This window comes from Monodelphis domestica, chromosome 2 (genome assembly GCF_027887165.1).
Source record: "Monodelphis domestica isolate mMonDom1 chromosome 2, mMonDom1.pri, whole genome shotgun sequence".
NCBI classification, from domain to species: domain Eukaryota; kingdom Metazoa; phylum Chordata; class Mammalia; order Didelphimorphia; family Didelphidae; genus Monodelphis; species Monodelphis domestica.
The window spans coordinates 181,850,571-181,872,073 of NC_077228.1; the positions used below are offsets into that span (position 1 = coordinate 181,850,571).

General features: G+C 42.2%; 1 protein-coding gene across 8 annotated transcripts in view; it reads left to right on the plus strand.

Annotated features, from left to right (window-relative positions):
* Positions 1–2,753: 2,753 nt before the first annotated feature.
* Positions 2,754–21,503, plus strand: part of CUEDC1 (CUE domain containing 1) — a 133,570-nt gene continuing 114,820 nt past the window's right edge. For 2 of the 8 annotated variants that reach the window (XM_056816510.1, XM_056816512.1), the window contains exon 1: positions 5,264–6,093. The gene's annotated coding sequence lies outside the window, so the exon portion shown is untranslated. Of the gene's footprint in view, positions 3,322–5,040; positions 6,094–21,503 lie in introns of those variants that run through there. The other 6 variants (XM_056816509.1, XM_056816513.1, XM_056816507.1 and 3 more) reach the window with 6 other exon arrangements.

Sequence of the window (21,503 nt, forward strand, 5' to 3'; positions counted from 1 at the left end):
TGCAGCAAACATCAATGGACATGACCCACATAAATAAAAACTCTTTGGAGGGGGTCTTCAATAATTTTTAGGAGTGTAAAGTGGTTCCAAGACCAAAAAGTTTGAGAACTTTTGGTTAGAAGGTTCTCTGTGGGTCCTGACATCTCAAAACTATGGCTGAAAACTAGTGAACTTAACTTTAATAGGTCAGCCAATAGATAGAATTAGTTCAAAGCAAAACCCTTTTCTAGGTTGTCATAGTGGAAAAAGGGAAGGGAATAAAGGTTTAGTAAGTGCCCACCATGTGCCAGGTACTGCACCAATATTTGGTCTTCACAACAATTTTGGGTTGTAAATGTTATTTTGGTTCCCATTTTATAATTTGACAAAATTGAGACAGTGACTTGCCCAGGGTCACGCAGCTAGTAAATGTCTGAGACTGGGTTTGAATGCATATTGTCCTGACTCCAGGCTTAGCACTCTGGCCAGGGTGCCACCTTGTATGAACAATAGCTTCAGAATATTTTCCCCATAAATCTGAGGTGCACTCTCTCAAAGATACACATAGTACCCTTGGGAAGAATGGGCACAAATTTAGAGTACAGAAGAACTGTGACACACATGTAGGGAACATATGATGCTCCACTACCAGAGGGCTCATTATTTGTCTGATAAGCAATCTTTCCTGGACTGAAAAAAGGCTTTCTTTTTTCATGGAGAATTTACACTGCTCTCCCTTCTACCCTGCTCAGATTGGGTCTGCCTCTCTTCTCAGCTGCCATAAATATCATTCTGTGAATACTTCTCTGTATCTAGCCTGGGTGTCTATGCTCCTTGCTAGGAACTACTTGAATCTTTGAACCACATGCTGCTGGTTGTAGTGTCTCTGCCTGAGAAAGTAATTCCAAAACTAGTCTACTTGGCTGACTTTCACTACAAGGGAAAATCCCCTCCTTCCTTGCTGCTTTCTGGTAGAGGTGCAGGGAATCACACTCTATAGATATGTTCCCTTTCTCAAATGCTGAAATTGCAGCTTGTCTTTGTTGAAATTTTTTTGTATTTTTTCTTTTTATATCTGCATTTTCTACTGCATTGCTTCCACTCATTCCACTTCCTCCATTCCCCTTCCAGGTACCATCCTTTATAATAAAGAGGAAAAGAAGTTCTGCAAAACTAACTTTTTAAAAAGCCTGATATTGCAGGGTTCCACCCCCTTGGCCACTCTACTGCTGCAAAGAAATGGAGGGATTTTCCATCTCTTATTTCTTTCTTGGGGCTAAGCTTGGTCATTATAATTTTTAGCATCATAAAGTTTTGATTGTTCCACTGTGTTGTTTTCCCCCATTAAAATATGCATATTGTTTCTTGGTTCTGCTTACTTATGCATCAGTTCAGATACTTCTCTCTAGTCATCATACTCATCATTTCTTACAGCACAGAAATATCCCATTACATTCAGGCACCACAATTTGTTTAGCCCTTCCCCAATCAATGGGCATCCTACTTTATTTCCAGTACTTTGCTACCATAAAAAGTGCTGCCCTTTTGGTGGACACAGAGCTTTTCTTTTTGTCATTGATCTTCCCGGGGTACTACACTTTAGGCTTTTACCTTAAAGGTCACATAACCAACCTTTTCACACTGCAAAGAGATGGCTGGGTTCTTTTTGACACAATACTTCATTACCTCTGTTATCTACTATTTGTTTTCTGTAAGTCTATCAACTAACTGGTATGTGGGGAGAGTCTGAAATCCCTCACTCACATAATACCTAAAAACAAACTGTGAGGTAGATGCTATTATTATCCCCATTTTACAGATGACAAAACTAAGGCTGATAGAGGCAGTGATTTGTTCCAGGGTTACACCGCTGGTAAATGCTTGGTTCAATGTTGAACTTGTCTTTCTCACTATAAATCCACTGCTCTCTTTGCTGCCTGCTTCCAGGTTTTCCACTACTATATGAGGGTGCCTCTCTAAAATATTACCAAAGGAAGTGGTGTAAAAGCTACCTGGGGACCTTAGAGTTCACCTAGACAAAAGTTTCACGTTACAAAGGAAGAAATGGCACCCAGAGAGATGAGTAGACTTGCCCAAGGTCATCCAAGCTAATAAGCAGCAGAACCTGAATTCCAGCTCAGGTCATATGACTCCAAGCTTCCACTCTTTCTCAGGCACCTCCCTGCCTCCTTACTGTTGGGGAAATATATAATATGAAAAGGTGAGTGAGGGGAGGTGTAAGAGATGCAGGCCTCCAAGGTTCCGCTGCTCCCGAGCATATACGTACATATACGTGTATATATACATACACACACACACACACAGGGAGGGAGAGCATTACAAAACAACAAAACCCCACCCCAAACTTGAGGAAGGCCTTCAGCTCAGACTGAGATTATTTCTGGGAGGAAACCGATAGAACCATACAGGAGAAGGCGGCACTGGTGAGATGCGGCCCGACCTCCCGGGAGTCATCACCCAGTTCGGATCCTTGGGGGTTGTGGGGGAGGGGTGAAACACAAAAACCAAGTTTCTTCTCCCCTCAGGCCTTGCAGCTGGCTCCTGCCTTCTCTCTTGGGCCTTGGTCCCTCTTCCTCCAATTTCCCTTTCCTTTCTCAGCTCCCCTCCCTCCGTCCCTCCCAGGGAATGGGGGAGGGAGGGATATGATGCTTGCCTCGGTGCTCCCTCCCCCGTCCCCCCTACCTCCACCCTCACCCCAGCATCTTCTGTTGAGGAGGGGTGCTCCTAATCCTCCCAACCTCGCGTCCAAAGGACCTGGGCGGGAGGGAGGTAGGATAAAAGGGTGGGGTTACCTAAGAGGAGCTACAGGCTTTGTGCCCCCTCCCACTGAAGGCGCCCCCTCCCTTCGGTCTGGTGGTGAAGGCCCTCTGGCTAGTGCCCAGTCTTCAATCTTACTCGAAGGACCTTGGAAGGCCAGGGTGAGCGGAGGCCTGGGGGCGGGAGATCCCCTCTGCCCTGGCTGGCTCTCTCCCCCTCCCCACCCCCCTGCCCCGCAGCCCCCGCCCGCCCCCAGCCCCGCTCCTCCCGCTCAGTTCCACTTGTGGTCTCAGCCGGCAGGGCAGGGACAGCTGCATTTCTCGCAGCGGGCCACTAGGAAGCTTGCCGGCGCCTCGCATTCTCCTCCTTCTCCCTCCCTAGCCAGAGCCGGAGCCAGAGCTAGAGCTGGAGGAGGTTCCCGGGGCTGCACCCCCTTCCCCAGCGCCGCGTCCCAGCACAGCCAACCCATCCCGCCCGTGGCTTTCTGGGGCCACGAGCGGCGAGACTCGCACTCCATCCAGGAGCCAGGGAGGAGAGTAGAGGAGCGCCCCTCGCTTATCTTGGGTAAGCGCCCCCTCCTCCCCGCTTTCCTTTCCTCTTCTCCTTCCAAGACTCGGTTCCTTCCATGTCTTGGCACCCACCCACCCCCCACCGCACCCCCTTCAGCACCCAAGCTACGGCCGGGCCCCAGCCTGGGAGCCGCGGGGGCGCGGAAGGAACGTGGAGGCGGTGCGGGGATGAACGTAGCGTCGTGAATTGACTGCCAGTTCCAGTGGCTGTAGAACGTTCCCTGGAGCTCGTGCAGCCGGGAGCCGCGTGCCGGCAGCCCCCTCCCTGCAGCCCCATGCTCTTCGCCCCGATCCCTTCCTGCCCAGTCCCAGCCCCAATACCCTGGGATGTGTGTGTGTGTGTGCGTATGGGTGTGGGTGTGTGTTCGCATGGACCGGGGAACCGACATGAGGGCGGGAGGGTGGTCGCGCGCAGGCGGCGCCGGGAAGGGAAAAGAGGCCTCGATGGGGCCAGGGCCGTTTCCCCGCCCCCCTCGCCCTCTGCCCCTTTCTGGTTGCTCCCCGCTTTGTGTGAGCGCCCCGAACAAACCCTCCTCCCAGCTTTTCTTAGTCCGGGGTGCAGCGTCGGGGCATCGGTTCAGTTGACCTGTGCAAAGGAGGGGCGCGTGTGTGCTGGAGGCCGTCACACCCCCCCCCCCCCCAGTTGGGGAGGGGAGGGAATACTTCCTCTCTCCCTCGCTATAGGTCAGTTGAGCCCCTTCCCCCCACCCTCTCCCCAGGGAACCAAATCTCTCCCCAGCCTGAGAAGGGAAAGTTCAGAGCTTCTGCCTCCCCCATGCTTTCTCTCTTGTCTCAGCAGCCTCTCATTATTCATCCTTCTGTCTCCCTGCTCCAGCACATTGGTGATTTGATTTTATTAAAAATTTAAAATTTGTTTCCCTCTTCCTAATCATTTTTCTCTCTTTTCCTGCATTTTAAAGCTTTTAAAGCTCCTTTCCCCTACTTCCCAACCTTCTCCACATTTTTTTCCTTTTTCTTAAAAAAAAAAAAGATCAAGGCATCAAGCATCCCAAATGGAAAGAGGTGTAAAGGAATGTGAGGGCTCTTTTCTTTTGCTGGAGATGGGGGGTAGGGGTAGTTCCTGAGTGATTTTTCAAAAGAAAAGGTAAGGCAAGAGAAAACAAATGTGCCTTCAGGTTTAGAATAAGTACCCGATAATGAAATTCGAATCCAGTGCCCTCTCTGGGACATGGCGTCAGGTGGAACCATAGAGAATCCATTGGCTGCTACCTGTTTTGGTTCATCAAACTCTGGAAGCTATCAAAAGCAAATCTGTGGTTCGTTTTATTGCTTAGTTGCTTTCCCTGGAGTCAGGGGCAGTATACACCAGATTGGGTGGGTAGTTCCTCTGCTTTTCTGACAAATGATATCATCCTTTCTTCCAAAGGGTGGAGGTTGTCAGGTTGGGGAGCTCTATCACCTATTTCAGTAGGCATTTTGTCCTTTTTCCCTTATGGAAGAAGACCAGTATTTGGTCTACCATGTTACCTTTCCTAAGGGAAATCCTAGCCTGTTTTTGGGTTGTTTTGTGCAACAGGTCCAAATTGAAGGTACTTCTAGAAGAACCCAGATTCTTTTGCCTTTTCAGCAGGGAGCAGAGTGTAAGGGTGATGGTGAAAGGGGGATTGTGGAGGGTTCTGCCTTTTGCTGGAGACATCATGAGAGTATAACTTACTTCTGGGAATATGGAGATAAGATTAGAAGAATGTATTGGCCATTCATTTGGTAGATTGTGAAAGATTAGAGGTGAATCTTCAAAGGAGATTGTGTAAATATTGGACCTTAGGCTGTTAAGAATGGTTGTGAGTGTGTCTGCTTGGAGGTAAGGAGAATGACAAAATTTCCATTGGATTACCTTCTAGATTTTGTGGTTCCGTTCAGTTCCTGCAAGGGAAACCTAGCAGAGAAAGTTTCTCTAATTGTGACATTTGAGCTAATGACTGGATAGAAAGCATTGGCACCTTTCTCTTTCATAGGGGAACTTTGGTTATTGTTTTTTTTCCCCCTTCTCTTGATCATCTTCTTTCTCAATTCTGAGCTTCAAATATTGGACTGAAGAGGAGTGGAAAGACAAGGGGATGTTGGATTTGTAATCCAAATTTCCTGGCCTGGAAATGACTTGGATAGCCTTGAAGAGATGGCACCCCTCTTTGCATCAATGACTTTCCTGTCTATTTGGTGGAATGGCTGTGGGCACCCAGAAGACGGCTAAATTATTGGAAGGGAGGTGGTTGGCAAGAGACTTTTCCATCTGCCACAGACTGTCCAAGGGAGCCAGCTCTGTCCCTTTTCAGAGTTTCATTTTTCTCATGTGGGAAATTGTGGTGAGGTCATTTCAAGAGGAGGAGGGTAGGTGATGACATCAAATAATGTGTGCAAATGATTGGCAGGAAGCTTGTGAGAATGAAGGAGGCTGTGAAGTGTGTTTGCCTGGAGGCAGAAGCTAGATGGGATAGAGAGACTCTGGAGTACAAGGAAGCTACACATGGAGATCTAGTGGCTTCAGGGGGTGAACAGAGATGGAGATAGAAGACCCTTCAGCACCCTGACCAGCCTGAAGAGTGAGAGTTTTGTCCTTTTCAGTTCTTATCTGTGCCTTATGGACTCAAAGATGCATACTTGTGGACAGCTGAACTTGTGTCTGGCTAGATTGCTGTTCCCGAATTTGACTTCCTGGAAGCCCCACATGTAGCCATAAGAGCCTTTGTTCAAAGCATCTGTCTGAGTTTCTGTCCAGGTACTGACTGTCCCTTCACATCCTCCCAGGGTGAGTTTCTATAACTTGTCTTTGTAGTTAGTTCATCATCCATTCAGGGTCCCTTGTAATTTTCCATCATTATCCTTTTTTTCCCCCCTTTTCGTCTGACGACGGCAAAAAGCCTGGAAGGATATAGAATGGGGTCTTGGAGGGAAGAAACAGTGGGATCAGTTTGTGCTTCTGCCATTGAATTGAAAATAATTGAAATTCACTAATTCTCTCTTCTTCTCATACCTCAACTTCAGTGAGGAAACCAGACTTTTTTTTTTGGCTACTCCTTCTAGCTAGCTATTCCATAAGGATCTCACTCATTTATATTTGTTGTTGTTCAGTTGTTTCAGTCATGGCTGACTCTTCGTTGACCCCATTTGGAGTTTTCTTGGCCAAGATACTGGAGTATTTGGCCATTTCCTTCTCCAGATCATTTGACATATGAGGATACTGAGGCAAACAGGTTTAAGTGACTTGCCCAGGGGCACACAACTAGTAAGTGTTTGAGTCTGGATTGAAACTCAGGTCTAAGCTTGGTGCTCTATCCATTGTGCTACCTTCAGTCTGTGTACAGAAGGTAAATTTTAACTGAGGTTCTTAGGAAACAAAATCTTAACTTGTGGGGATAGGTGTCCAAAGTATCTAAGCTTAATCTTAGAATATATGGGATTGTAGGTAGAGGTGTCCAAAAAGAGTCTGGAAGTAGTTAGCAGTGATTTAGTGTGACTAACCCCTTTCCCTTTTCTTGGAGATTGTCCTGGAAGCTGGAAATGGGAGGTGGTATTATGAGGGAAGGGGTACAAGAGAGGACTTTCCCTTTTCTCTGTTAATGCCTAAAAAGGAGACTAGAAGAGGAGATCTGAAAAGGAAGACATGGGGGAAAAGAACAGTCAGGGACTTCATGGCACAAAATGGGGGTTGATTCCTGCGAAGAGATAGAATTTGGTAGAATCATATTGGGATAGAGTTAGCAATATCTAGGGAATCTTTGTCTGGAACTATGAGAGTTGAAGAAGGGAGCTGCTCTATTAGGGCCAGTACTGAAGGACTTGTGTACTTTCAGTGAAATAGGTATCTAGTTAAAAGGTCAATGATGTGTAGTTCACTAAAGGGGGTAGTAAAAGGGCATGGAATGGGAGGCTTTGGAAAAGCAAAAAGACCAGCAAGAAAACAGCTCTGTGAAAGACAAGAACCCCAGCAAACTCCTCTGGGAAAAGGAGTGCTGGGAGTTTGAAAGGACTTTTAAGTTTCAGTTACAACATGACCAAGGGAGAAATCCCCTAGCCCAAATGAATAGGGTTTGGTGACAAAGTAGCAGAAGTAGGATGTTGTTTCCTATGGTGTTGCTTCCCATCTGTAGAGAGAATCAGAGGGGGCATGGTCTCTGGGGGGAAGGGAAATTGAAGTTTTAATTACATTGAGTAAGAAAGCAGAACTCACAACAAAATTACTTGCCTACTATGTGCAAGGCAGAACCAGAAAAAAAAAGGCAATCTCCTTTCAAAGGTTAGATTCATCTGTAGGGATACATCCTGAGCCCCGCTAATTAAATAAATAGCACATACAGAGTAAATACTGGATAATTTCAGGAAGCAGAATACTAATAAACTAGAGAGATCAGGTAAGGCTTTGTATAGGAGCTGACACCTTGAAGAAATCTTTGGGTAAGGAGGAAATGTATACCATTCCTCCGGGAACAATTGGGCAGGGACATGGAGATTGTTGTGAACGTGAGGATCGACTAGTAGGCCTGCCAATTTGGTTGGAATATAGAGTGTGTGAAGGGGAGTAATTAGGAGTAAGATTGGAAAGATTGAATTCATTCATTTATTCATGGAAAGATGGGTGGGAGCCAGATTGTGGAGGGCTTTAAATGCCAGGCTGAGAATTTTGCATTTTATCCTAGAAGCAACAGTCGGCAAACATTTATTAAGGTCCTGCTTTGTGCCAGGAACTGTGCTAAGAGCTGGGGGACTACAAAGAAAGGCAAAAAATAATCTCTGCTTTCAATGACTTCGTAGGATTTGTTGAGGGGTTGGGTGGCACCTAGAGACAGAGACCGAGAGACTGAGAAAGACAGAAAGAGGAAGGGGGAGGGGAGGAGAAAGGGAAGGGAAGACATTTGAATTTTAGGAATTACAATTTGGCCCCTTTGGAAGATGGATTAGAGAGAAAGGAATTTGGAGGCAGAGGGACCAATTAGGAGGCTTGTGTTAAGAGTGAAACAAAGAACAAAAAGGGAGGGGTTGCTCAATTTTCTAAATCCTGTGAATATCTTGTTGGGTTTGGGGTGTGAAGTGGAAGTGTGGTTATTTGCTTGATATACTTTGTGGTTTTTCATAGATCTTAGAAACATTGTAGCCTCATGTGGCTTCTTAGCCTGTATTTCGAACAGCTGAAGAGGGGAGAAAAGTTTGAGGACTCTTAGATAGCAAGTTTCTAGCTCTTCTCCTCCCTCCAAGGAAAGTATCAAGTTGCCAAAGAGAATGTTTAGATTTAGGTAAACTAAAAGGAAGAACTTTTAAAGGTAGGTATGAGGCTATTCCAGCAGATGATTAGTGTGAGATTTTTGGCTTTGGAGAGGGGGGTATTTGGTAGGGGAAATTTTGCTTTTGTTTTGCTTTGCTTTGATCATCTGGATCAGAACTCTTCCATTTCCAAGACACTGAGAGGAGTCAGAATATTTTAGAGCTGGGAGGGGTCTCATCTAGTCCAACTCTCTCATTTGACAGGAGGACCAAGGAAACATGGATAGGGAAATAACCTGACTTCATCTAGTGAGTGGACATATTTCAAAGCAGAGCACAAGTCTCCAGAATCCCAATTCAGTGCTTATTTCTCCAGAGCAGGGTAGTTAGACGTGGGTCCATGCCATGCCATTTAGTAAAACTTATGCTTCGCATAGAAGATGTACAAGAATCTCCTGGCAATGTATTAAATTCCCTAGTGAGGAGAGCCACGAGAAAACTGGAAAGTGGTTAATGAGGATGCACTATGAATATAGTTATACCCAATCTTAATGGAGAAGAAATAGCAGGGAACTTCCTGATGCTTTCTGCTTGAACTTGTGTTAGATACATTGTGTGTGTGTAAGCAAATAGCATTCCTTTAAAATTTTAATTTTTATTATTAAAAATTTCCCCATGGTTATGTGGTTCATGTTTTCTCCCTCTTCTCATACCTACTACCCCCCTCATGGAGTGGACAAGCAATTCCACTGGGTTGTACATATATGTTATCACTGGAACCCCAAATGGCATTCCTGATTATTTTTTGCTTATGCTAATAATTCCCATTTACCTTGCTTGAGTAGTTGAAGAACTGAAGGAGGGAGAGGAAACCCCAAAGTCTTTTGAAGGATTTAAGGAGAGCAGCCTTGTATTTAACAAATGAGCCCTGAATAATCCACAAACTTTATAATTTGTTCAGGGTTCATTAGAAATGTCGATTATATATTCATCCATCCCAATTCTTGACTCTATTATTAGCCTTTTGGTCTCTAGAAGAAGCATAAAGAGTGTTTTTCAGATTAAAGAAAATATGCAGAAATAACCATTTCTACACTGAGCCTGCTAAGATGGCATAGAGAGCCCAGAAAGAACCACATCCTATTCTCAGATGAAGCAGCTGATTAAAATTGAGCCAAATATGAACTGATGTTGATAATGAATTGAAAACACAGGGCAATGAACTTGGAGACCTAGGGTGAAACTAAATTGACTGGTTGAGCAATATGGAGAAACAGTCACAGCATTAAGCAAAAGGGCAACCAGAGCACCACTTCCTTCTTTCCTTTCTCTTCTCTGTCTCCTTCAGCCTTGACATCCTTAGTTCATTTGAAAATCTTCTTGTCATAAGATACTTAGTAAAATTATTTTTGCCACCAGCCCCCCACCTCTCCCCTTTAGCGCTCTTTTGCTTTCATCTATGACCAACAAACTGTGTTGGGACTCATACATACAATTGAGAAAAAAGCTCTCCCTTCCACAAAGATAGTTGTGGAGAGATGATAAACTTGGAGCTCACTTTTTCTCTTTTATGAAATTGATGTTGGTTTCTTTTTTTTTTTAAACCCTTGCCTTTCATCTTAGAATCAACATTGTGTATCAGCTCTAAGGCAGAAGAACAGTAAGGGCTAGACAACAAGGGTTAAGTGACTTGCCCAGGGTCACACAGCTGGGAAGTGTCTGAGGCCAGGTTTGAATCTGGGACCTTCCATCTCTAGGCCTGGGTCTCAATCTGCTGAACCACCTAACAACTCTCTTACATAGATTTCAGTACAGACTAGAACAGGAGAGAAGAGGTGAAGGGAGAATTTTCTCTAAACCATTGGCTGCATCTGCTCAAAAGTGGAGATAAAATGGAAGAACAGAAATTGTGGGGAACATCTGGGATATAGAGGAACAGAGTAGGGGTGAATAGAGAGAATAAGTGTTTGGAAAGAAGTGATTGATTGGGCAGCTAGGTAGAATAGGATCCTGGTTGAGTTGTGGAACATACAAGTTCAAATCTTATCTCAGACACTTAGCTGTGTGACCCTAGACATATCACCCAACCTCCCTGAGCTTTAGATTTCTTATCTGTAAAATGGGGATAATACTATAATTTTCCTCTTAGGGTTATGACAAGAATCAAATGATATGAATAGATATAAAACATTTTGCAAACCTGAAATTGATATGTAAATGCCAAACTTTCCCCCTTCGACTTTGTTTATTGATATTCTGAACATGAAAAAGTACAAAGGATTCAAACACAAAAGAAAATGTGTACAGCCTTTTAAATATTCATCAGAATATATTTTCTATTCCAGCAGATATGAACTAAGTCATACTGTACACTATCACATAAATACCAGCTTTACATTTTATTAAGTGCTCTGATAGTCACTGGAAAATGAAGCACAATTTCTATGCCTCCTCATTAATACCTTGGTTTGCTATAATAGTATAAGAAAGAAGCATGTAGCTACTATTTTCCCAAATGGGAAATTTTATTTTTTTAAAGTATGTACATGTGGGTTTTTAAAAAGTTTTTTTTTCCCTTTTAATGCAGAAGGTTACTTTGATCTTCTAAATGCACCTAAAGATATGAGAATGCTAAGCAAATTGATTTCTGAATAGTACTGGGTGGGTCCTGTGCTAACCATTATTAGTTTACCCTGGGAATGAAGATAGAAGTTTTATATAGAGGAAGTAATCAGTGATTGTGTGCATATACCTGGAAGGCTATGTATTTGCAAAAAATAGATTGCTGTGATTCCTTTCTTAAACAAAACTCATTTGTAGTGAGCCAGTGTCAGGAAGTCACATGGAATGTTTAAAAAAACCATTAGGTTACCTAGGTGATAGGGATTTTTCAGCACAGGAAATTTGCTTGGTGGGGAATGAAGGCTAGAGTGAGCTAAAGTGATATCATCTATGTTATCACCCTTATCTGGCTTTTTAGGGCATTTGATTTGCAATTAACTATTTGTGGAAACAGTTTGGAGGAAGCTATATGGTGATTGGCTCTTAAAGTACTACTGCTTAAGAAAACCTTTGGATTAGGGGGAAATAGGTTGAACTGAACATTCTGAGGCTTAGTTTATGGTCCCAGCCCTTTTATTTGTAGAGCCCATCAGTCTCTAGTTTGCATCATATTTATTCGGGATTGGAGGATTAAATGACTTGATTCCACAGTGGGTTAGGGTTAAATGTGAGATTTTTTCTTTTTTTAGTTTTTGTTGTCATGCAAAGCACACTTCCATATTGGTCATTGTTGTAAGAGCAAGGCGATATGAAACCAAACCCCCAAAATAAAACCATAAATACGCTGATGTGAAAGACAACTCCAACAGGTCTTTCTCTGGAGATGGAGAGCATCCCCTGTTTTAAGTCTTTCAGGATTGTCCCAGATCAGTGCATTGCTGAGAGCAGCCAAGTTTCACAGATAATCATGGTCCAGTATTGCTGTTATTGTGTATAATGTTCTCCTGGTTCTGCTTTTTTCACTCTGCATCAGTTCCTGAAGATCTTTCCAGTTTTTTCTGAAATCATCTTGCTTATCATTTTTGATAGCACAATAGTATTCCATCAACAACATGTACCACAATTTGTTCAGCCATTCCCAATTGATAAACATGCTCTCAATTTCCTATTCTTTGCCACCACAAAAAGAGCTGCTATAAATATTTTTGTATAAGTAGGTCCTTTCCCTTTTTTTTATGATCTCTTTGTGATACAGACCCAGTAGTGGTATTAGAGGATCAAAGGGTATGCACAGTTTTATAGCCCTTCGGATATGATTCCAAATTGCCCTCCATAATGGTTAGATCAGTCCACAACTCCACCAACAATATATTAGTGTCCCAATTTTGCCACATCCCCTCCAAAGTTTACTACTTTCCTTTACTGCCATATTGGTCAATCTGATAGGTGTGAGGTGGTGCCTCAGTGTTGTTTTAATTTTCATTTCTCTAATCAAGAGGGATTTCGAACATTTTTTCTAATAATTATTGATGGCTTTGATTTTTTTCATCTGAAAATTGCTTGTTCATATCCTTTGCCCATTTGTCAATTGGGGGATAAATGTGAGATTTGAACCTGGGTCTTCCTAACTTCAGGCCCAATACTACCCACTACATCATGCAGCTGCTAACCTTGAGTGTTTCAGGTGAATATTTAGTTCACAAAATCATAGACTGAGAGCTGAAATAGCTCTTAACAGGTTACCTAGTCTAACCCTTTGTAACAGTTAAAATTTAGGGAAACTGAGGCAGGTAGAAACTAGTTTCTCTCTGCAAGGAGTATGATATTTTTAGAGGTTTATTAAAGGTTGAGAATTTAAGAAAAATACAAGTAAGAAAGGCATGTGCCAGGTGGGCCAAGAGGCCCAATTCAATTTCTTTCACATCATGAGTCGTGTCTGCTTGCCAGTGGAGACAGGAAGAAAAGAGAGGCCCAGAAGCCTTTCCAATCAAGCCTTACCAATACCCCATCTAGGCCCAGGTGAGAATTCAGTGATATTACAAAGCATTCTGGGGAAATGGAGCAAGGACTTCTGGGGATTGAAGTCCTGGATTCAAGTCTCCATTTTTACACCTTTCTTTTGACAGATGAGGAAACAGGTCCAGAAAAATTAAACAAACTGTCCCAAGTCACAGTCATGGGTACACAGAACTGGAATTTGAACCCATCTCTCTGACTTCACATTGAAGACTTTTCCTACCATACTATAATAAGTGTTTAGTTAGCTGAATTGGAAAAAAAAATAAGATGTAGACCTACCATCCAAGATTTTGCAATCTAATTGAAGAAATCAGACATACATGACACAGCCAGGAAGAGTCACAAGACAAAATACTACACTTTCTGATAACTAGTTTTTAAAAGATCAAAATAAGATGAGTCATATCCTTAAGCAATAAAATTACAATGCTATCTAAGAAAAACATACTTTAGTTTTAAAACTATGTTTAGTTTTTTTATTTTAAAAATATATTTAGTTCATGAAAATGGTTTTTCAGTTTTAGGTTTCACTAAGTTGCCTCTTCCACAAAATAAAGGAGTTATGCCTGATCAGAAGTTGTTTACAATGTGAAATCTACAGATAAATCTCAGAGTACCTGTGAACTTAGGTGGGAAATATTTGCATCTTTAGTCCAATATTATTGGTTTCCTTGGCAATCCTATGTGTTTTATTTTATGTATTTAAAAACTCTTCTGTGAAGAGGTCTGTAGCCTTTACCAAACTGGCAAAGGGGTCCATGCCACACAAAAAGTTAAGAACCTCATATATGAGGTGAGCTGTGAGTTCCTTTCCAGCTCAAATGCTATATGAATCTATAAGATACATTTTTCTTTTTTTTTTTTTAAGTTCCAAGGCAGAAGAGCAGCAAAGGCTAGTCAATTGATGTCTTAGTACCATTTCTAAGATAGAAGAGTGGAGGGGGCAGCTAGGTGACTCATTGGTTGAAAGCCAAGCCTAGAGATGGGAGGTCCTGGGTTCAAATGTGGCCTCAGACACTTCCTAGCTGTGTGACCCTGGGCAAGTCACTTGATCCTCATTGCCGAACCCTTATCATTCTTCTGCCTCGGAACCAATAATTTATACGTAGTATTGGTTCCAAGGCAGAAGGTAAGGGTTAAAAAAAAAAGATAGAAGAGTGGCAAGAGGTAGGCAGTTGCGGTTAACTAACTTGCCCTGGGTCATATAGCTAGGAACTTCTATTTGAACCTATCACCTCTCATCTCCAGGTATGGTTCTCTATCCACTAGCTTCCCCTATAAAATACATTCTCTGGAACCTTTCCTGGATAAGTCACAGGCTGATCCATATCATCCTGGTGTTGAAAGTTTATCTAGTCTTGAAAAAAATAACCATCTCTCTAACTTATTCAACAAGTGGTTATCCAACTTTGGCCGGAACTTATTGTCTCCCAAAGCAACTCAATTCACCTCTAGATAACTGTAATTGACCCTGGACAAATCATTTTGCTGCTATTTGTCTCAGTTTCCTCAACTACAAATAATAAATAAGGAAATAATCCTTAAGGGTTGTTATGAGGATCAAATGAGATAATATCTTTAAAGTACTTAGCACAGTGCCTGGCACACAGCAGATGCTTAATAAAAGCTTCTTTCCCTCCTCCTATAATTTTCAGGCAGCTTTTTCTCCTATCAAGTCTAAATTTGTCTTTTTACAACTTTGACTTATTACTCCTACTTCTGTCCATTGGAACCAAGCAGATCACGTCCAATCCCCTTTGCATGTGACAGCCCTTCAGATATTTGAAGACAGCTTTTTTTTTCCAGTTTAAATTTATTTGTTTGTAACATTAAAGTTTCCATGAGGGACCCTGGTTCCAAGGCAGAAGGAAGTCTGGTAAAGATTGCCAGGGATCTGTGTTCTGTCCCTGTTCCAGTTAGCATTCTTGTCAATGTCTCCAATAAAGGCATCGATGATGGGAGTCGAAGCAAATTTGCAGATAACAAAGCCGAGAAGGGCTAAAACATTAGAAGCCAGGATTAGGGTTCAAAAGGATCATGGCAAGCTAGAATAGTAGGCCAAACCACTTAAGATAAAATGCAATAAAAATAAATGTAAGTTCTTATATTTGGAATCCAAAAAATAAGTTTTGTAATCTTGAAATTAAATGGAGGGCATAATAGCACTTACCTCCCAGGGTTGTGAGAATCAAATGAGATAATATGTGTAAAGTGTTCAGTACGATGCCTGGCACATAATAAGAGCTTAATAAATGCTTATTTCCATCCTGTCTTCTTCTTCCGATTTATAAAAACAATCCATGGGACAATTTGGGAGCTACTGTTAATGAGGTCTTGCTGGCAGCATTCTCTCAGTTCCTACAAGGCAGTGAGGGTAGGTAGTGAGTATGCAGGTAGATTAGGTGTTTTGCGAGGTGCTTTCATCTTGGGCAATAGGGGATGCTGGAAAATGAGAAGTTGAATGACATTTAACATGGCAACTGGTCATCATTTATTTTAGGCAGAACACCTAGGGTGAATATTTTTAAAATGTTTTCTTTCATCTCCACAAAACAAATAAGACAGTTTATACTATTTTGTTGTTGTCATTTCAGTCAGGTCTGACTCTTTGAGATTCCATTTGGGGTTTTCTTGGCAAAGATACTGAAGTGGTTTGCCATTTCCTTCTCCAGATCATTTTACAGATGGAGGCCAATAGGGATAAGGGACTTGCTCAGGTTCACACAGCTAGTAAGTGTCTGAGGGTAGATTTGAACTCAGGAAGAGGAGTCTTCCTAACTCAATGTAGTATAGAGAGGATATAAATTCCATGCACGGAATCTGATGTAAAAAATAGTCACTTTCTACATGAGACCTTTCCACCCTAGCCCCACTGCCATTCTTTCTCCCCAAGATTATCTTATATTTATAGATTTCTTTTGTATATATGTGTCCTCTGATAGAGTATAGTGTCTCTGAAGGCGGGGATCGATTCTGCCTTTGTCTTTGTATGTTGAGCACCTAACCTAGTGCCTGGAGTGTCTCTTGATTGATTGCTTGATGAGGACATCATATTGACTGGTAAAGCAGGAGAGGAGCTTAGAAGCCATCTGTTTCAACCTTTTCGTTTTACAGATGAGGAAACTTAAGTGATTTACCCAAGGTTGCACAGCTAGTTAGTAAAATACCAGAGGCCAGAATTCAGATTCCCCGTCTTTTTAAAATTTTTTTAAACCCTTACCTTCCATCTTGGAGTCAATACTGTGTATTGGCTCCAAGGTAGAAGAGTGGTAAGGGCTAGGCAATGGGGATCAAGTGACTTGCCCAGAGCACACAGCTGGGAAGTGTCTGAGGTCAGATTTGAACCTAGGACCTCCCATCTCTAGGCCTGGCTCTCAATCCACTGAGCCACCCAGCTGCCCCCAGATTCCCCTTATTTCTAATTTATTGTTCTTCATATCAAACCATGAGAAGATGTTAGCTGACATTCACATAACACTTTAAGGTGTGAAAAGTCTTTATATATGTTATTCGATTGGATCCTCATAACCAGCTTGGGAAGTAGGTGTGCTTTTATTATCTCCATTTTACAGATGAGGAAACTGAGGCTGAGAGAGGTTAAATGACTTACCCAGGGTCATACAACTAGTAAATGCCAGAGGTAGGATTTGAATTCAGGTCTTCCTGGTTCTAAATTCAGCATTTTTTCTACTATGGACTACCTAGCTAGTGTCATTTCACTTCCAGGATCCTCAAATTCCTCACCTAGTGGCCAATCAAACATTTACTAAGTGCCTATTTTGGCCCAACCACAGTGCTGGGGCTGTCTACCTGGTAATGAGCCTCTCTGAACTTACTTGGTTCAGATGAATTCCAATGCTGAAGGCTTATTGGAAGACACATTTTCATGTGAGACCTGCTAAGGTTCCAACTGGCTGTCATCATTTTCCAGGACTCATGCTCATTCCCATCTCATAATGAAGCACTGGAGGAGGACTTTAGTGGAGGGTTTTTTCCCCTTTCTTTTTTCAAATCCTGGTCTATATTTAGGAGTCCAGGAAGCAATTCTCTATCTCTACCCAAGACAGAACAGGAATAAATGGCCTTTGCCTACCAGTCAATCAATCAAAATTTATTAGGAGCTCCCATTATGTGCCAAGTACTGTGCTAGGGGATTAAAAAAGAGGCAAAAGACAGCTTACAGTCTAATGGGGGAGACAGCAAGAAAAGACATATATACAAAGCAAGCCACATACATACTAATAGGAAGTAACAGAGGGAATGCTGGAAATTAAGAGGGGTTGAGAAAGGCTTCCTGTAGGATTTTGATTGGGATTTAAATAAGGAAGCCTGGGAGGGCAGTAGTCAGAGTGGAGGAGGGAGATTATTCCAGGCAAGGACAGTTAGAAAGAATCTTCCCATTTAGCTTGCAGCCTCCATGAGGGCCCCCTATATATGCTATACAGGCAAGCCCAGTCAGCAACAAACATGGAAGAGAAGAGAACAAAATCCGCTCTTGCCTCAGTTTATCAAACCTATTCTCTGCCCACTAACTCTCACACATGATGTTTTGGGATCTGACTATGGTTTTCTATTTTGCCTAAGCTGCCCAGGAGGGCAGTCCAGGGAGGGGTTATTTCAGGGAAGATTACCCTGTGCCCTGTTACAATTTTATTTTTTATTTAATTTTTTAAATTTATTTTTATTTAATTAGATGATTTAGAATATTTTTCCATGGTTACAAGACTCTTGTTTTTCCCTCCCCTCCCCCCACCCCCTCCTAATCTGATGCACAGTTCCACTGGGTTTTACCTGTGTCATTGATCAAGACCTATTTCCATATTATTAATATTTGCACTAGGATAATCTTTTAGAGTCTACATCCCCAGTCATATCCCCATCGGCCCATGTCATCAAGCAGTTGTTTTTCTTCTGTGTTTCTGCTTCTACAGTTCTTCCTCTGGATGTGGATAACTTCTTTCTCATAAGTTCCTTAGAATTGTCCTGGAGCATTGCATTGCTGCTAGCAGAGAAGTCCATTATATTGGATTGTGCCATAATGTATCAGTCTCTGTGTATAATGTTCTCCTGGTTCTGCTCCTTTTGCTCTGCATCAATTCTTGGAGGTCATTCCAGTTCACTTGGATGTCTTACAATATCTTAACTCCATTGCTGTCCCTTTTTGGCTGCCATTCTTTCCTTGTGACTCAATTCACCCAATTATTTCCTTCACCCAGCTCTGGCCTCAGGGTCAAATCGCTGGCAAGAGATGAGGTCAAGTGCGCAATCCCAGGAGAGTAAATTTCCTTCACACAATCCCCCTTTGATTCCTTGGGAGACAAGCATGTTAAATCTCCTCACTTGAAGTTTCTAGGAGATTAACATGTTAGGTCTCCCCAGTGAATCATTCCACATATGTAGTTTATACATTTAAAGATTATCTTACTAGAGGTATTCAGAGCTGAGAGATAGAGGGTCTTGTTTGTGAAACAACCAGAAGGCCAATGTCACTGGATCAAAGAACAGATGCCAGGGAGTAAGGCATAACAAGATTGGAAAGGTAGGAGGGGACTAGATTATGAAGGGTTTTAAATGCCAAATGGAGCATTTGGTATTCACTTTTAGAGGCAATAGGAAGCCACTGGAGTTTATTGAGCGGGGTGTGTGGCACAATCAGACCTGTGTTTTAGGCAAATTACTTTAGTGGCTAAATGGAGGATGGATTGGAGTAGGAAGAGACTTGAGGCAAAGATATCCACCATCAAGCCACAGAAGGCATCTGGGTCCAGCTGAACCATCTTCACAGTGGCATTTATTGGCCAAATAGTTTGTCTCTATGAACAATTACTTTGTTGTATCTGGATTTCCTCTAATAGCTTAAATGTTCACATTTGCAGAAAATTTTGATTTTGTTGATGAGTGTTTGAAAGAGGGAACATTTTGCTTTAATCTTTTTCAGATTGAAAGTATCTTTTTCAGAGAGAGTCAAAGTAGCAAAACAGACATTTGGGTGTAATGAAAACATTTTTACAAATGTTTCCACAGGCTGGCTACTGATTATCAAGGATGAAGATAAGTGTGGGCATTTACAAAAAAAAAAAGTATACTTGGCTGAATTCCACATGTAATCAGTTAGGACTTATGTGTGCAAACATATTCCAGCACATTTGTACTGACTGACCCTCTTCAAATGTATGACAGGAGAGGTAGAATCCCAAAGAAGACCTTCCAACTCTATGAGTATTCTTACTGTATACATATCTCTGTGTTTAAGTGTTCAGGATTTTGTTGTTTAGTTGTTTTTCAGTTGTGTCTGGCTCTCTATGAATCCATTTGAGGTTTTCTTTCTTTTTTTTTTTAAACCCTTACCTTCTGTATTGGAATCAATACTGTATATTGGTTCCAAGGCAAAAGAGTGGTAAGGACTAGGCAACGGGGGTTAAGTGACTTGCCCAGGGTCATACAGCTGGGAAGTGTCTGAGGCCAGATTTGAACCTGGGACCTCCCATCTCTAGGCCGGAGCTACTCAATCTACTGAGCTACTCATCTGCCCCCCCTCCCCATTTGAGGTTTTCTTGGTAAAGATACTGGAGTAGTTTGCCATTTCCTTCTCCAGCTCATTTTACAGATGAAGAAACTGAAGCAAATAGGTTAAGTGACTTGTCCAGGGTCATATAGCTAGTAAGTGTCTGAGGCCAGATTTGAACTCTGGAAGATGAGTCTTCCTGACTCCAGACCTGGTACTCTGTCTACTTCACTACCTGGCTTGCCTTAACTGTTCAAGATACAGAAGGGAAAACTGAAAGAAGTCTTACTTTTCAGATCTTATGCAAGGTAATTTGAGGAAGGAGAATTAGCAACTGGGTATATCAGGAAGGAGAGAAGTAGCCTTTGAAGGATTCTGAAAATAGTGGTGAGGGCAGAGGCACTTCAGGGATAGACTTTTTGCAAATGGAATGTGTCTGTTTTTTTTTGTTGTTGTTTTTTAATAACACTTACCACCTTCCGTCTTGGAGTCAATACTGTGTATTGGCTCCTAGGCAGAAGAGTGGTAAGGGCTAGGCAATGGGGGTCAAGTGGAAATACAAACACATGTGGAAGTGTTTGTATTTTATCCTAGAGGCAATAGGGAGCCCCCGATGGTTTTTCTGTATGAGGGAGATTCTTTTAGGAAGCATGTGGAGGATAAATTGTTAAGGGGAGAGACTAGAAGCAAGGAGACCAGTTATTGAAAGTAGTCTAGGGGGCAGCTGGGTAGCTCAATGGATTGAGAGCCAGACTTAGAGACGGGAGGTCCTGGGTTCAAATATGCCCTCAGACACTTCCCAACTGTGTGACCCTTGGGTCACTTGACCCCCATTGCCTAGCCCTTACCACTCTTTTGCTTTAGAATCAATACAGAAGGTAAGGATTTAAAAAAAGTAGTCTAGATGAGAGGGCTTAAAAGGGGAAATATAAAGAAGGAAAAGAAATTGTAAAGTTAGAATCCAGTTATTGGACTAATGATATACAATTTTTAGGGGACTTTTGGGGATTTTGCTAGCCTATTCTTGTTTATTTGATTTTGTGACTTTCCTGAGACTCTTAGAATTGCTGTTTTATATCTATTTTATAAAATATAGTAAAATAAAATTAATTTTGAGATTTCCATACTACTGCTTGAGACAAATGAAAGGTTCCTTAGGATATTCTAAAATTAGAGTTGGGAGTCATTGTATGTTTTTTGTGTTTTGTTTTGTTTTGTTTTTTTGGTTGGAGACTTTCCATCCTGCCTAGCTGAGTTGCTTACATGGATGCAGCCTTCCCCAGAGACTAGGGGAAGAATGATATGAACTCTGGAGGTTGTTCAAGTGTGAAGAACACTTAAAGGGTGGGGAGAGATTGGAGCCAGGGTAGGGGACATAGATAAGATCATTTCATGGAATTATATGGGGGAGAGGAGTGGGAAGAACAGCCACTTTCCAACTGGGACCAAGTAGAGGCCACAGTGAAATAGAAAGGAATTGGAAGTAAGGGATACATTTACTTCTTCTCTGCTGGCACAGGACCCGATCTCTAAACTATCACTGAGTATTTTCCTGGTTTAGTCTTAGTAACCAGGAGAAATCACCAAGTGAAGCAACTCCTTGAGCTAAAATCCAAAAAAGTATATGAAGTCTTTATTGAAAAAAATGTTTTATTTTGTTACTCAAGATGGCAGGGGGTGGGGGAAGAGTTGAGAGGGAGGATAATGTGAAGCTGTTTATATTTGGCTGGGAAAAGCTTATGTGCCTCAATGCTTTCTCTGCTCTTATGAGCTGGCCAGCTTCATGAAAGAGTGAATCATTCTGCTAGTTTTCACCTTGGAAAGGAAAGAGAAGAAGCTGGATGTGGACTGAAACTAGAACCCTTCACGACTTGACTACTAGATTTAGAGACATCAGGTTCCCAAGGTCTAAATTCTGACTATTTCTTCTAAGG